At 42.1% G+C, this 15,886-nt stretch overlaps 1 long non-coding RNA gene across 1 annotated transcript in view; it reads right to left on the reverse strand.

Annotated features, from left to right (window-relative positions):
• Positions 1-15,886, reverse strand: part of LOC129145631 (uncharacterized) — a 235,005-nt gene that overhangs the window by 177,145 nt on the left and 41,974 nt on the right. Inside the window, exon 2 of the long non-coding RNA XR_008551438.1 lies at positions 518-645. This is a non-coding gene — a long non-coding RNA (uncharacterized LOC129145631). The remainder of the gene's footprint in view (positions 1-517; positions 646-15,886) is intronic.

Genomic DNA, 15,886 nt, shown 5'->3' on the forward strand with positions numbered 1-15,886 from the left:
AAATAATAATGTGGAAAAAGTTGACTGTAAAATTATTCATTACAGTGTTTTGAGTAATATAAGTTAAAAAAATCCCATTTGTCCAAAAATCTAAAGAAATAGGTTAATTTGTTGTATCTATACAACATATTTCAGTAGATCTGTCTGTTCTGTCCCCTACCCCCCTCCCCTGACAATACCTCAGTTCTTCCACACACACACACAAAAAAAAAAACATTAAAAAAAGAAGTGGACTCTTTTCAAATCAACCTAGACAGCTGTTTAGATATATGTGTTAAAATAAAGTGTACATATTCTGGATCGCCACAGAGGAAAACATGCAGATGGACACAAGAGATGTATATAAAGATAACTTATCAACACATTTTCTAACAGTAAATAATTGAAACAACTTACCTGTCCATCCACAGGGAGATAACTGAATGAATGATGATGTGCTGTGCAGACAGGTGATGCTGTGGGAGCAAACAATATCTAAACCCTGATAGCTTACAAAAAAGGTTCATTTCTCACTTACTGCGTGTCTCTGGACTCAGCTCCATGTCGTCCTCAAGATGCAGGCAGTACTGCGCTTCCCACGTGGTAGCCAATAGCCTCACATGGCGACGGAGCACTTGAGATCTGCTTGGTGAGAACCTACATGCACTGCAAATGGAAAAAAGCACACTGAATTTCAAAGACTTCTTAAAAATGCAAAACATCTCAATGATTTTTATTTTATTTTTTAAAAAGATTTATTTATTTATTTATATAAGTACTGGGTACAGTCAGAAGCGTGGGAGGGTGAGAGAACTCACCAGAGCCAGAGCAGGGAGCAGAGCAGGCAGAAAGGCCAAAGTACACTGCTGAGGGGAGCAGCGGGCGGCAGGAGAGGTCTGCGTGCCATGTGGGACCCTCCTCCGGTGGCCGGGGAGCAGCCGGGGATTGAACCGGTGCTGCAGAGGCTGCACTCAACCGTTGCGCCACCGGGGAGGCCCCTCAATGATTTTTCATGTTGATTATGTATTGAAATAAGTTTGGCTATATTGGGTAGATAAAATATATTAACAAAATTAATTTGACCTCATTTTAAAAATTTAAACAGGTAGAATTGTGAAATACTTTAAATTTCATAGTGGATGGTATAATATTTTTTAAAGATTTATTTATTTATGCATACAAGAACTGGGGTACAGGCCAGAGGTGCAGGGGTTGAGAGGATTCACCAGACAGAGCAGGGAGCAGAACAGGCAGATCTCCTGAAATACACTGCCAACGGGAGCAGCGGGCAAGACAGGAGAGGTCTGCTGTGTCATGTGGGTTACCTCCCTAGCTGGGGATAGAACTTGTGCTGCAGTATATGCGGACAGCTTCATAGTGCTGCATCTTAACCCCTTGTGACAACAGGGAGACCCCTGTGCAATATTTTTATTGACAGTGCTGGTCTAGGACACTCCTAGTCCCAGTGGCAGGAGAACAGAGAGATAACAGAGCGCTTACTGACTCTTACAGCTTTTGCCTGGAAGTCGCAAATGTGGCATTGGTTTATAAGCCCTCTCCTGAAGAAAATTACACTGGTCTCTTGGATTTAAGAAAGTGGGGGAGAGCCAATCCCACCATGTCCCCAGGTGACAGTGAGATTGGGGACCACAGTAGAATACCTGTGAGGTATTCTATGTGTTAGGCCTCTACAATGCAACATGGAAAAACTACAAGCCATGTTGTGGAGTCGGAAAGCAAGTTGTTTAGCAAAATACACTACATCATACCAGTTACTACACACATACAAGCGGAACGAAATTGAACATTCCTGTTGAGGGCATATACAATACAGGTAACTATCTAGAAATGTGTCTGGAAGGATCTGTACAAACTTGAGCCAAGGTTTACCCCTTAGAGGGCAGGTGAGCTTTATCCACAATGTTTGAATTTGAAGCCACATGGTGTTCCTGCTTGTGTTGGGTGTCTGCTGCTTGCCTCTCCACAGACACCCTGGACCTGTGTTTGGGGAGGCTGACCTCCTCAGGGGGTTGCCTGGCTCACTGGCTTCTGGGCTGATTAGCAGGGAGGGAGGAGAGCAAGGACAGGAACCCATCTCCTCCTCAGAGGCCCGCCTCATGGCTCCCCAGCTGCCCTCTGGCTTGGGTTCCGGTCCTGAATTCCCACCTCCCCTCAGGCTGTGGGCGCCCACCACCCCACCAGAGCTGCGACATCGCTTCCTCACACATGGCCCTGTGAATAGACTTTTCTATAGACTCCCTTCCAGTTACTCCACTGTAAGTGCATCACCTGCTTTTGCTGGGGATGTGAGTCACACAATATGATCTTTACAAAACTTAAAATAAATAAAAATCATAGAAGACAAAATCTTGACAGGAAGATGACAAAAAATGTCACTTTTGCTTGCCGCACCTTCTTTGGCAGTAGGAATATTTGTGAATTATGTTCTGTGCCGTTGCACTGCTACGTCGTTATCAATGTTCTCTACAATAAACAGTATCTTTACAATTCACACAAAAAGCCAAAGTCTGAAATGAGCAAAACCAGTAAACAAAAAAGGTCACTCTCCTATTGCATTTGTTCAGAAATTGCTGACCTTTGCTTTGCAAAACAGTGGCTAACAGAGAATAGGTCCTTTCTTATCTGGCAGAGAACATGCCGCCTCCTTTGTAACATAAGGAAGGAAAATCACGAGGACATTTACTGAATGCTCATGACAGGCCGAGCACTATCTCGTTCCCTGTCACTGCGACCTTCCTGTGACCCAGCACTAACAGCTCCACTATTTGTCTCCCAGGGAGACAGCTTGCTGCCATGTGAACTGACTCGTACACAGCACCCCACAAGCACGGACAGAGCATCCTCAGGCTGGGAGTTCTCACAGTCTACCTCTCAGGGCCCAGGCACCCAGAGGGGCAGGCGGCACCCCACACCCACCATATCGTTTCACTGAGATCAGAACATCACTGGCTGATTTCCCAAGGGCTGGGACTATAAGAACCTCCTTCATTGGACTATTTGGGGCCAGGGCATTCATTCAGTTACGCCTTGCTTCATTTACATCACCAAATGATACACCATAATGTGTCCCAGAGCACAGCCCCTTCCCCACACACTGATGCAAGGGGGTGCGACAGGAAGGGAGAGGAATCGCTCCTTTCTTCAAGTCAATGGGCCCCTTCCTGAGGGTTAGGATCAAACACACGAGGCTGGCAGAGGCCCAAGACAAGGAGGGCTAAGGACGTGAATTAATATCTTCCCTCAAAATGCCTTCCCTTAGGGAAGTGGTTCTTAACCAGTGACAATTTTGTCCCATAGAGGGGCAGATGGCAACATCTGGGAAGCCCTGTTTGGTGCATTAGGAAGAACACAGTTGCCCAAGATCAGACCCCAGGAGGGACAAACAGGCCAACAAAGGTGTCACAGTGAGACACCAGCACACTCTCCTGACCCAGGACTCACAGAGGATGCCTTGGAATTGAGATGAGAGCCATTTCAGTGTTTCATGTCAGTGCCTGCTGCCATGCTGGTAGAGGGACTTTTACCTCATTGACCCTGTATTGGCAGTGGCTTAAAAGAAGAGGAACTTCTGAAATGCTAAAATCAAAAAGAAGAGAAGAAAAAGCCAACTCAGGAGGGAGGGAGGGGTCTGGGCTGGAGGACGCAGAGCGGGGAGATGCGCGGCTCTCTCTGTCGAGCGTCGCCTCCACATGGTTCGCTCTGTGGCTCTCAGTATCTCCACGCCTCAGACGCCTCGGGTGAAAACAGGGACCAAAAATTTCTGCTTCTAGCTTTCTAAATATGTCTCACTCTCATTCCATCAATCTTGAGGCCACCTCAGATTTGGAGGCAGAGAATTCAAAAGTGGTTGACGAAAAATAAAAGGTAAAGGCACATTAATGTGTCTGAGAAGATGTAAAGATCACCCGCGATGTTTCAGGCACACAGAGGCTGCCGAGACACTTTGCTGTCTCGTGGACCTACCTGTTAGCAGTTTTTGTTTTAAAATGAAGGCAAGAATGTGAAGAAATGGGCCTCCCCAGTGGCGCAGCGGTTGAGCGCTGGGTTGCGAAGCTGCCCGCAGCCTCTGCAGCGCCGGTTCGATCCCCGGCTGCTCCCCGGCCACCGGAGGAGGGTCCCACATGGCGCGCAGACCTCTCCTGCCGCCCGCTGCTCCCCTCAGCAGTGTACTTCGGTCCTTCTGCCTGCTCTGCTCCCCGCTCTGCCTCTGGTGAATTCTCTCACCCTCCGGCGCTTCTGACTGTACCCAGTGCTTGTATAATAAATAAATAAATATTTAAAAAAAAAAAAAAAGAATGTGAAGAAAAGGGAACACTCATCCACTGCTGGTGGGAATCTGATTTGGTGAAACCTTCACGGGAAGTGGCATGGAGAGGACTTAAAGCAAAAAAATTAAAAAAAAAAAAAAAAGGAGGGGGGGAAATCCCAACTGCAATTGTTCCAGCAAAACCTCTGCTAGGTATTTACCCAAAGAATATGAAAATAAATCAAAAAGATTATTAAGTGTTCATAGCAGTGCTCTCCACAAAAACCCACTCATGGGACCACCTAAGTGCCCACTGACAGAGGTCTGGATAAAGAAACCGGACTACATACTCAGCGGGCTACTCCTCAGCTATTAAGGAAGATGACACAGTGCCTTTGGGTGCAAAATGGATGGATCTTAGGATGATTACACTGAGTGAAGTAAGTCAGAGAGAGAAAGACAGATACCAGATGGTTTCACTTATCTGTGGAATATAAATAACAAAAAAAAATTGGCAAATCACACAAAAATAATTTTTAGGCTCTGTGAAAAACATACTGGTTACCAGTGGGAATGAGGAGGGGGGAGAGAAAGGGACATTGGCACGTGATGTGAAAACATTTCCCCCCAAGTTCCTCAGACATGAAAATGACAAGCTATTAAAATTAGATACAACAAAGACACAAAGCAGAGGTTTCTGTGTGACTTTACTATACTTCCCACAAACCGCCACAGGAAAGACAACGAAAGCCACTCTGGAGGCTACATGGAAATCTCAGGGAACCAAACCCCTGAATAGCCAGGTATGGGACATGCAGCTGAACTTTCTTTGCCCTTTCACGTAGGGATTTTAATTCCATGGGAAAATTAACGAAGGTATAACGAGTGACAACTAGAGGCATTAAAATCTGCTGCTCGCAGCATAATAGTGCCTTGAAAATATCAGACGTGGGCCTTCCCGGTGGCGCAGCAGTTGAGCGGTTGCGAAGCTGCCCGCAGCCTCTGCAGCGCCGGTTCGATCCCCGGCTGCTCCCCGGCCACCGGAGGAGGGTCCCACATGGCACGCAGACCTCTCCTGCCGCCCGCTGCTCCCCTCAGCAGTGTACCTCGGTCCTTCTACCTGCTCTGCTCCCGGCTCTGGCTCTGGTGAATTCTCTCACCCTCCCGCGCTTCTGACTCTGCCCAGTGCTTGTATAAATAAATTAAAAAAAAAAAGAAAAAAGAAAATATCAGATGTGAGCTTTGTGGAGAGCTTCGGGCAGAAGCAGGGCTGAGGCAGGGCGCCAGGGAGCACTGACAACCAGCAAGGGGCCTATCGGGCTGGGAAAGTCAAGTCCATTCTCTCCATCTATGAAACCTCTCACTTCCTTCAGTCCTACAGTCAGATTTCTAGGGTTTGGTTTGGTTTGGTTTCTGTTTCTTTTCTCTCTAATTCTACGTATGTGTGAAATCATCCGGTATTTGACGTTCTCCTTCTATTTCACTGAGCATAATCCCCTCCAGTTCCATCCATGTTGTCATAAATGACTAGATTTCATCTTGTTTTCACAGCTGAGTAGTATTCTGTCACTTATATATACCACATCTTCTTAAATCCTCTCATCTGTCTTTGAGCACATGAACTGTCTCCTACTTGGCTGTCGTATATGCTGCAGTGAACAAAGATGTGCATAAATCTCTTTAAATTCATGTTTTCAAAGCTTCCAAAGCTTTGAAATGCCCAAAAATAGATGACTGGATCAAGAAGATGTGGTACATATATACCATGGAATATTACTCAGCATTCAAAAAAGATAAACACATGCAATTTGCTGCAACATGGATGGCGCTGGAAGGGATCATGCTCAGCGAAATAAGCCAAAAAGAAAAAGAAAAATACCGGATGGTCTCACTCATAGCAGGAATCTAGAAAACTTAAATAATGGACCAGGAAAATGAAAAACTATAAGAAAGTGAAAATCAAAATCAACAAAAAACTATGAACCAGAGACACTTTTAGGGGGCGGGGGCGGGAGGGGAGGGATTGGGGTCAGAATGGGGGGCTGCAATTGTATGGGGAATATAACAATAAAATTTATAAAAAAAAAAAAAAAGACAAAATGATGTTACTGATAAGCACATGTAAATCAATAGGTTCTTGCTCAATGTGCTTTTCAATACAAATGTCCTAATGAATAGAAAAAAAAAAAAAAAAGAAAAAAAAAATTCATGTTTTGGCATCTTTTGGGTAATTAGTTAGCAGTGGGATTAACAGAATGTAGATTATAGTTAATAGTTCGAGAAAAATCCATTTTCACAGGGGTGGACCTGTCTATTTCCACCACTAAGGTAAGAGGTTTCCGTTTTTCTCTACAGTCTTGCTAACACTTGCTGCTTCTTGTCTTTTTGATATGGGCCATTCTCACAAGCGTGAGACTGTACCTCACTGTGGTTTGACTGACATTTTCCTGATGGTAAATGATAATGAGCTTTTTTTATGTGCCTTTGGCCCTCTTTAAGTCTTTGGAAAAGTATCCTATTTAGCTCTTCTACCCATTTTAAAAGTGTTTTCTTTTTGTTGAGTTGCACGAGTTCTTTGTATATCTTGCATATTAGTCCCTTGTAGGATGTAAGGTGAGCAAATATTTTCTCCCACTCAGTAGGGCATCTTTTCATTTTTTGATAGTTTCTTTCACTGCGTAGAAGCCTTTAGTTTGATGTAATTCTGTTTATTTTTGATTAACATGTCATTGGAGTTGAGTCCCCAAACTCATCACTGCTGCCAATGTCATGAGGTGTTTTGCCTATGTCTTCTTCTATGCCTTTTGTTTCAGGTTTTATGTCTAAGTCTTTAATCCACTTTGGTAAACTAATTTTTTTAAAAAATAATTATTTATTTATGCATAGAAGATTGGGGTATAGGTCAGAGGTGTGGAGGGTGAGAGGATTCACCAGACACAGAGTGGGAGCAGAACAGGCAGATTGGCTGAAATACACTGCTGAGGGGAGCAGCACGCAAGACAGGAGAGGTCTGCTGTGCCATGTGGGTTAGCTCCTGGAGACTGAACTCAGGCTGCAGTGGTAAAAGCACTGTGCCACCAGGGAAGCCCAACTTAAAGCTAATTTTTTCATATGATCTAGTTTCATTCTTTTGCATGTGACTGTCCACTGTCCCCAACACCATTTGTTGAAGACTCCATCTCCATTTTATGCTCTTAGCTTCTTTGTCATAAATTAACTGTCCATATAAGTGTAGAATTATTTCTGGGCTCTCAAATCTATTCCACTGGTCAGTATGTCTGTTTTTATTCCAACACCATGCTGTTTTGATTACTATAACCTGGTAGTATAATATGAAATCTGAGTAATACCTCCATTCTTCTTTTTGTTAGGATTGCTTTGGCTATTTGGGGTCCTGTGTGGTTCCACATGATTTTTAGTAAAGTTTCCTCTGTTTCTTTGAAGCATGTCATTGAAACTTTGACAGGAATTGCATTTGGGTAAGATGACTACTTTGACCATGTTAATTACCAAGGTGGGTGGTGAGAAGAGAGGAAGAAGGTAGTGAGGGGGCACAGTGGACTATGGTGGAGGATCAGGGTGATTTGGTGGTGGGAAGGTATAGTAACATACATCTGAAGAGGTGTGAACCTGTAACTCTAAATTACATATACAATGTTGTAAAACACTGTTACCTCAATAAAAGTAATGCAATAAAAAATTAAAAAGAAAACCTCACTTTATTAATGATGAGAGACACCACACTAAAGTAGTAAGATTATTGAGAGGAGGAGATAAACCAATGGAAATAGAAAATGGATTTGGTGTGAAAAAGAAGTGGGTTGTGATCTGACCCTCATCATTAGGAGGTGTATCCTTGAGCATGTCCTGTGACCATTTGGGATGGTGTGTGTGCCTGTAACTTTCAACCTTCCAAGAGTAGAAGAAGGATATCCTGATGCTTCATCTAAGTGTTGGCACAGTAAGAAGTTATTTTTAAAGACATTAGCTTTGTTAAGTCCATGTTCCTACATATGAAATTTAAACTGACCGGATGTGGACAGTGTAAATACTTCCTAAAAGAGCACAAGCATTTTTTTAGTGAGGGACTTGTCCACAGCAGATGGAGGGCTCCTAAGCTACTTGTAACAGCAGAGGCTTCATTTCCAAACTCAAACCCTGTTCACACTATTACTTCACTTGCTAAGCACACATTCCTGAAACTGAAAACCACAACGAAACTCCGCTGGAGCTGCAATGATCACATTTTGCACATTAGTAACATTCAAATTCCAAAGTATGTTTAAAGCAGTGAGTGGGTAGCTTGACATGAACCACAGAAGAGTGACAGATTCACACTTGGATAAGCCTTCAGACACCCCAAACAGAGCCACTGATCACTGTTTCCCATAGGAATCTGCTCCACAAAGAGGAGTTTTTCTTGGAAGGACATGCACAGATGCCAACAGTCAGTTCCCAGGCAGTATACTGTGGATTACAAGATGGGATGGGTGGCAGGACAGAATAAAATAATCTATCAGTCCTTCCAAACTACTGAAATATGAGGGGACAAAGGAGATATCCCCCCCAGTTAAGCCCTATCCCCTTCTCCCTGCTCCCCTTCCACATCAACTGTAAGACCCCTCAGGCCTCTTCTCTTGAAGAAGCACTGGCAAAAGATACCAGCAAATATGCGTAAGTAATATGTTGTCACTGGAGAAAAACACAAATTAGGATAATAATAAAAGTAAAAAGCAAAATTGCCAAAATGTTTACTATTTACAGTAATAATTTCACTGACTATAACCCAATGAATAATTTAACATAATCAGAAGCCTAAAAGAATGTTGTTTGATAACTTACAATTTTTGGCCTAATAAATTGTCATTTATATTTTTCCACATGAATAAATTTGGTTTCCTGTTATATTTATAGTATTCTATTTTTAACACATCACAATTTACTAAAAACAATCTTTTGTTGGGCACTCAGGTAATTTTCAAGTTTTCACATTTTAGACAATGTGGGCTCACACATTTGTTGTAACTGAATCTTTCTATACATCCTTCAATTACTTGAAGTGGATAAATTACTTGAAGTGGAACTTGTGAATCAAAAGGCACACAACTGTAACATATATTTAGAGCTGGATCTATATCACTATTTCTATATAGATATTACATCAGCTTGCACACACGCGCGCACACACACAGAAAGGAACTGGCTGGGGTGTGGTGGAGGCTTGACAGGTCCCAGTTCTGCAGTGGAGGGCAGCATGCAAGAGACCTGCAGAGAGTGCAGCTCCCTTCTGCAGGCTGTCTGCTGGCAGGACTGCTGGTAGAGAGGGGAGTCTATTGGGTTGGATGAGGCCCAACCACATTATGGGTGGTAATTTGCTTTACTACACAACTACTGATTTAACTGTTAAGTCTCATCTAAAATTAACTTCACAGAAACATGCAGAAAAATGTTTCACCAAATATCTGGGTATGTAGCCCAGGTAAACTGACAGAGAAAATTCACCATCATAACCTTCCCAGTTGACTAAGACATTTCTCTCTATGATATGTTTCTCTTGGTCTTTAGTAATTTGCCTGATATTTGTCTAGGAATATAAACCTTTCTGTCCGCATCCTTGCCATAGTCTATTCTAGCTGCTGTAACATAATGCCACAGACTGGCTGGTAGATGGGGCAGGGATTTCTCTAGAGCCAAATTTTTTGTAAGATCATTAATTCCATTCATGGTGGCTTCACACTCATGACCTAATTACTTCCCAAGGACTCCACATTTGAGGGTTAGGATTTCAAAGAACTGATTTAGGGGGGACACAAATATTCACATTATAGTAGTACTGTTTACATAATCTTTTAAAAACCTTTTTATTTTTACTATTTACCCTGATATATTAAAATGTCTCTTGTAAACAAAAATAGTTTTGGATTTTTTAGATCTAGTTTGATAATCTTTAATTAACAGAAGTATTTGATTTATTCATACTTAATGTGATTGCTGACATATTTGGGTCACCTACTATCTTTCCATGTGTTTTTTATCTGTCCTACAATATTCCCATTTGGGTCTTGTTAATCTTTACTATTTTATTCTTCTATATTTGCTTGTTAGCAATACACATTTTGGTATTCTTTTATCTGTTGCTCTAAATATTAACATTTAATTTAATGTTTTCTTATGAAAATTAGTACTATACTTCTTTGACAATACAAAGCCCTTAGAACATTTTAACTGCTATACTTTTACTCCATTCTATCTGTTGGGTATTGTTGTTTATTTTAATATACACATATTATAATCTTATAATATTTGTACAGTATATTAAAATATTTTAATACATATATACAACTGTATGTATGTACATATATTTAAATCTCACAAGATATTGTTATCATTATTTTTTATGCAACTTTTTTTTTAGAGTTAACTATATTTTACCTCTTGTTGTCCAGATTTAACTATGTTTTGCCTCTTGGGAGAGACTATCCTCTCTCCCAAAGTTTAACACTGTTCTGATTTCTTTTCACCATAAATTTATGATAGTTTTGTTTCTCTTTTGTACTTAATGATTTTTACGGTCTCAAAATTTATGCCTTCCATGCCTTATTTTGCTCAGTATTACGTTAGAGTTTAAAAAATGTTTTGCATGTAATTATAAATTCATTCCTACTGCTGTGTAATATGCCATAGTGCGAACATATCACATTTGTCTGTGCTTTTTTTTTTTTAAGATTTATTTATTTACACAAGCACTGGGTACAGTCAGAGGCACGGGAGGGTGAGAGAATTCACCAGAGCCAGAGCGGAGAGTAGAACAGGCAGAGTGACGAAGTACACTGCTGAGGGGAACAGCGGGCGGCAGAAGTCTGAGTGCCATGTGGGACCCTAGCCCGGCTGCCGGGGATCCAACTGGCGCTGCAGAGGCTGCAGGCAGCTTCACAAGCCAGCGCTCAACCGCTGCACCACTGGGGAGGCCCTGTCTGTGCTTTTTAAGTTCACTTTGTTCCCAGACTCTTTTGCTTTGATTTTTAAAATGAGTTTTATTACAATTCATTCAAGTGTGGCTTTCTGTGTATTTATGTCATTTTAGATTTGTAGACCTTCTAGAATATCTATCCTGACCTCTTTCATCAGTTTTGGATAATACTCAGCCACTGACCTTCAAACACTGCTTCTGATTTATTCTTCCTTATATCCATTTCTGGGATTTAAATGATGTGTATGCTTCCTATACTCTTTTCTGTACTTGATATCATTTTGTCTCTCTGTGCTTCAGTCTTAGTATGTTCTTCTGACCTATATTCTGGTGTCTTAACTCTCTTTAACTGCATCACATCTTAACTTCAATTATTGTATTTTTCAGTTCTAAGAAGATACATATATATGTGTGTGTGTGACAGTTATCTACTGTAAGATCACATTTGGTCTTTTAATTCTTAGAACACATGAATCATGACCCTATTAAAGTTCCCATCTGAGAATGCCAATATCTGGCTCCCCATAAACACCTGCACAGATTACTTGAGGCTCTGGGTGATGTTTTCCTCCTCCAGAGAGGATTTTCTGTCAGTTTTGGCAGACAGCTAGCGTGGAGACAAGTGGCCTCGATAATGACATAGATGAGCTTCCCTCTCTGTGCAGGCTGGACTGTTTTTGAGGGCAGGATTCCCAATGCAAACTCTGGGATAATTTCCAAGGAGCTCTCTCTTTGGTAAGTCCTGAAATCCAATTTCCCCCAATCCTATGAGACTAATTAAAACTCTGCTTTGGTTCTTAGCTTTTCATCTGCTACTTTCCATGCATCGTTTTAGTCTTTTTAGTCTTTGTCACAGCTTCCTAAACGCCAGCATTTCAGGCACAATGCCTTCAAAAGGGCTGGGGTCACCTCTCTAGGTTTCTGGTCTCTGAGGAAGCTTGAATTTCTCAAGTTTTAATGGTTTCTGTAATTCTCTAATACCTTCAAGACAGATTTTTACCAAGTATCTTTTTCAGTCTTTATAATTGTAGGGAAAGGGTTGTTCTAAAATATGCTAGTCTGACATTTCCAGAAGCAGAAATTCACTACTACAAGCTATTCTCTGTGCCAGATTGATAGGTTAAGTGGCATCTCATAATTATCCTCTCCCCATGCCTAAGATTAGCACTAGAACAGTGGAGAAGTCTACCTTCAAGTGATTAGAAAATTAAATTACTGTGTTTAAAAGTGACCAGAGGTAATTTTTATGTCCTAAAGTAATCACAGAAGTCAGGAGACCTCCCCTAGATTTAGACAGAGAGAGAGAGAGAGAGAGAGAGAGAGAGAGAGAGAGAGAGAGAGAGAGAGAGAGAGTGTGTGTGTGTGTGTGTGTGTAGGGAGGCAACTAGCCCCACAAAAAGCAGGTATGAAAGAAGAGTGGGTGGAAGACAGTTGTTTCATGATTGCATTTTGTTAAAACCTGCTCCACAAATACTTGTATAACAATAGCAATGAGAACAACAAAAATTCACCAATAATATTTCAACAAATTATCCTGCCAGTCATTCATCTGTTGTCTTACTCAAAAAATACTGATTTAAAATCTACCATGTCAAGCTCTGCACAGTAGTTAGAATGGGGTTGTGAGTGACAAGGACCCACTATTTCCCTACTAAAGGATATAGAAGAACTGAGGAGCAAAGTCTGAATTAAGAACTCTGGCCCTGGAGTCAGAAAAAAGTAACTTTTTGTCCTCAGGCACCTCTGATCCAATTTAAAGAACAAGAATGTAATCCACCCCCCAATATTATACAGTGAAATGAACATACTCTACAAGTGAAAGAGATTAATCTTTGCTACGCTCTCTCTAATGGGTAGGCTGAGCTAGTCTATTCCTCTCCTTTCTTATGTCCCAACTATACAAAGTTGATGATGTTCACTATATTATCTCTAATAGAATTTTCATAGAGTTCTAATATTTTGTGTTCTGTGACTCAAAATCTATGAACAGTGTCGAGAAGACATTTTTAGGTTCAACAAGTTTATAACACCCTGAGACACAAGAGGGCAGTCAAACCACACTCATATAAAAATGCACATCCTGTTATTGGGAGCAGGACAATGGAAAAAGGACTTCAACTCACATATGCTTTCTTCCCGCCCAGGTTGATTCTGCCCTGCCCACCAGGGATGGACTTCCCTCGTGGCGTCTATCTCTGACACTGGTCAATTTCACAACCATTTTCCTGCTCTTAATCCTCCTGCAGTGACTATTTTCACAACTGAAATGTGTACCTCCTGAATTGGACACAGAACATAGTATCTGAAATTGAGATGATGCCGTCAAGCCCTGATGGGGGTTATCAGGTTGTACCTGGTCAACACCCTTTTGGTTCAACTCATGTACTAAGTCAGAGTGGAAATAAGCAAACTTGCACCCTGTGTGCCAAATACTTGCTTGTGTTCAAGTGCTGGAGAGAGGACACTGGCTAAAAGCAGTCCAGGGGCAGCCTGCCGTGTGTTGTGCTGGCTGCCAGCACTGTGGTGGGCACAGCTGAAGCTGGGAACGTCAGTGGAAGTGTGGCCAGAAAACAGAAAGCAGAGGAAGGGTGTTTCTGGGAGCTGTACTGGTGAAAAGCTGCTCCTTCTCTGTTAAAAGAATAAGAAGAACAGGGGGAGCTTCAAATATAGCAGGAGTGATTTTGATTTAAAACCAAGGGGAAATGTCCCTGATTCTGAGGTAAAAGCTGCCATGGGCAGATGCTCAACAGGATGTAAGCTTGGGGAGGACCCTTGGAATGCTCAGGGTAGAGATGGTTAGATCGGAGGCCTGTATGGGGTGGTCTCACATACACCCACAGTGAGCCTATGACAAGGTCATCCCTATTCTGTCTTGGTTCAAGATTATAATTCCCCAGAAAATTCCAGGTTTAGGAAATAAAGTCCCTGGGGGATGACCAGCTGGTATCTGTTGAGAGGGTGTGGTTCCCAGATGAGCTGCAGTGGTCTCCTCAGACCCCCACACCAAAGGGTGAAGTCCGAGCTAGCTATAAATTTGAGACTTGGTAACCATCTTGTCCCTAGAACGTACTTGCAAACAATGGCCTTTGCTTAGCAGTCAGCGACCTTGTCGTATCTAGTCCAGTGCTTCTATCACCCAAAACATTTGGTAGTGTTGGGTGAGGCTGGCAGGCTTCCGTGTGATGAAATCCCTTCCCTTTGTTATGGGACTGACAGTTACCTTACCCAGCCTCATAGTCCTTACCAAACAGAATCTGTTTTTTTACATTCTCCTGTAGAGAAGGTGAGTTCCCCATTATTTCAAATCACTCAGAGGGAAATAAGTTTACATTAATTGTGAAGCAGATAATAAAAATGTTACTTGAGCACAGGACTTCATTTAATCTTCAAAACACCATTGGTAGGGAGAGACTGTTTTCTGATTTTACAGATGCAGAATTGAGGCTCAGCAATGTTAAAAGTAAAGAGAATTCTAAGCTTGCAAAGTCAAAAATCAAAACTCGGTAGGTTTGATTCTAAAATTCATTTTGTACAGACAGAATGAAGACATTGTTACAGAAGTACTTGAATACAGCACACCCAGAGCAGGGCAGAGAGAGCCAGAAAAGGGGTTTCCCAAATAGAAAAAGGATTGTCCACTTTGGCCGGAGGCTGAGGCCAGGCCCTGTGATATAAGCGGATGGGGCAGGGTCTTGTAAAGAGGAGGCAGGCTGATTTCAGACTCTTGGGCACTGATACTGTGTGACACTTTGTGCTATAGGAAGCCCTGTGATGTACATTATCTCATTTGTTTCTCACTGAAATTATGCAAAACAGGAAGAAATGGCACTGCTAATATTTCTGAGTGAGTTTTTATATAATTTGCTACAGTCTGATGACTTTTCAAAAGGAAGGAAATACCGGATCAGTTGTACAGTCTCCCCATGTTCAAGGGGGGAAAAGTGGGGTGTTTAAGTATCCACTTCTCTCCTGGGATGGATACATTGGTAATAAATGAAGGAAGGTTGTGATTGTCAGCCTCAGAGAAGAAAAACTAATTGGGGCAAAGCCCAGTGTTGCGAGGTGCCTGGGGTTGACCCAAGGCAGGACACAGCAGGGATGCACCTGTGCGTCTCGTTCTCATTCACCTGTGCACCCATTCATTCACCCACACTAGGCACCCACCCCGGCCCCACACCTGACAGGTGTTCACTGATCTCTAAGTGTGGTTTTAATTTTCACTTTCCAGGTTACTAGTGAAGTTAGGCACCTTCCCATGTGGGCAGCCAGTAAGCCTCCTTATGCGAGGGGGTAAAATGAACAGACTTGTGTTTCTGCGTGTCTCTCTGACTCCAGTGTAGGGAATGGACAGAGTGAACTCATGGGAAGTTCTTTGGCAGCAGCCACTGTCATAAGCCAAAAAATACATTTGCGGCTTGGTTCGGCAATTCAAGTTAAAGAGAAGGCAGCTCAGGTTAGGGGCAGAGATAAGGGCACCAGACTCGAAGAGAAATTTAGGAGATAAAGATAAGGGCAGCATTTCCAATTCCTTTGAGTCTCCAAGGATTTAGAAGAAACTGGAACTCCCTAGAACTCTTGGCAATTTCTGAAACAAATTTTTCATGAAATACTTTCAGCTTTATGCTCCTTAATCATTATTATAGTTTTCTGAAAATTTCGTTTAAGAATAA

The sequence above is a fragment of the Talpa occidentalis genome, unplaced genomic scaffold, assembly GCF_014898055.3.
Source record: "Talpa occidentalis isolate TD23 unplaced genomic scaffold, MPIMG_talOcc4v2.1 talOcc4.13, whole genome shotgun sequence".
In the NCBI taxonomy this organism is placed as follows: Eukaryota; Metazoa; Chordata; class Mammalia; order Eulipotyphla; family Talpidae; genus Talpa; species Talpa occidentalis.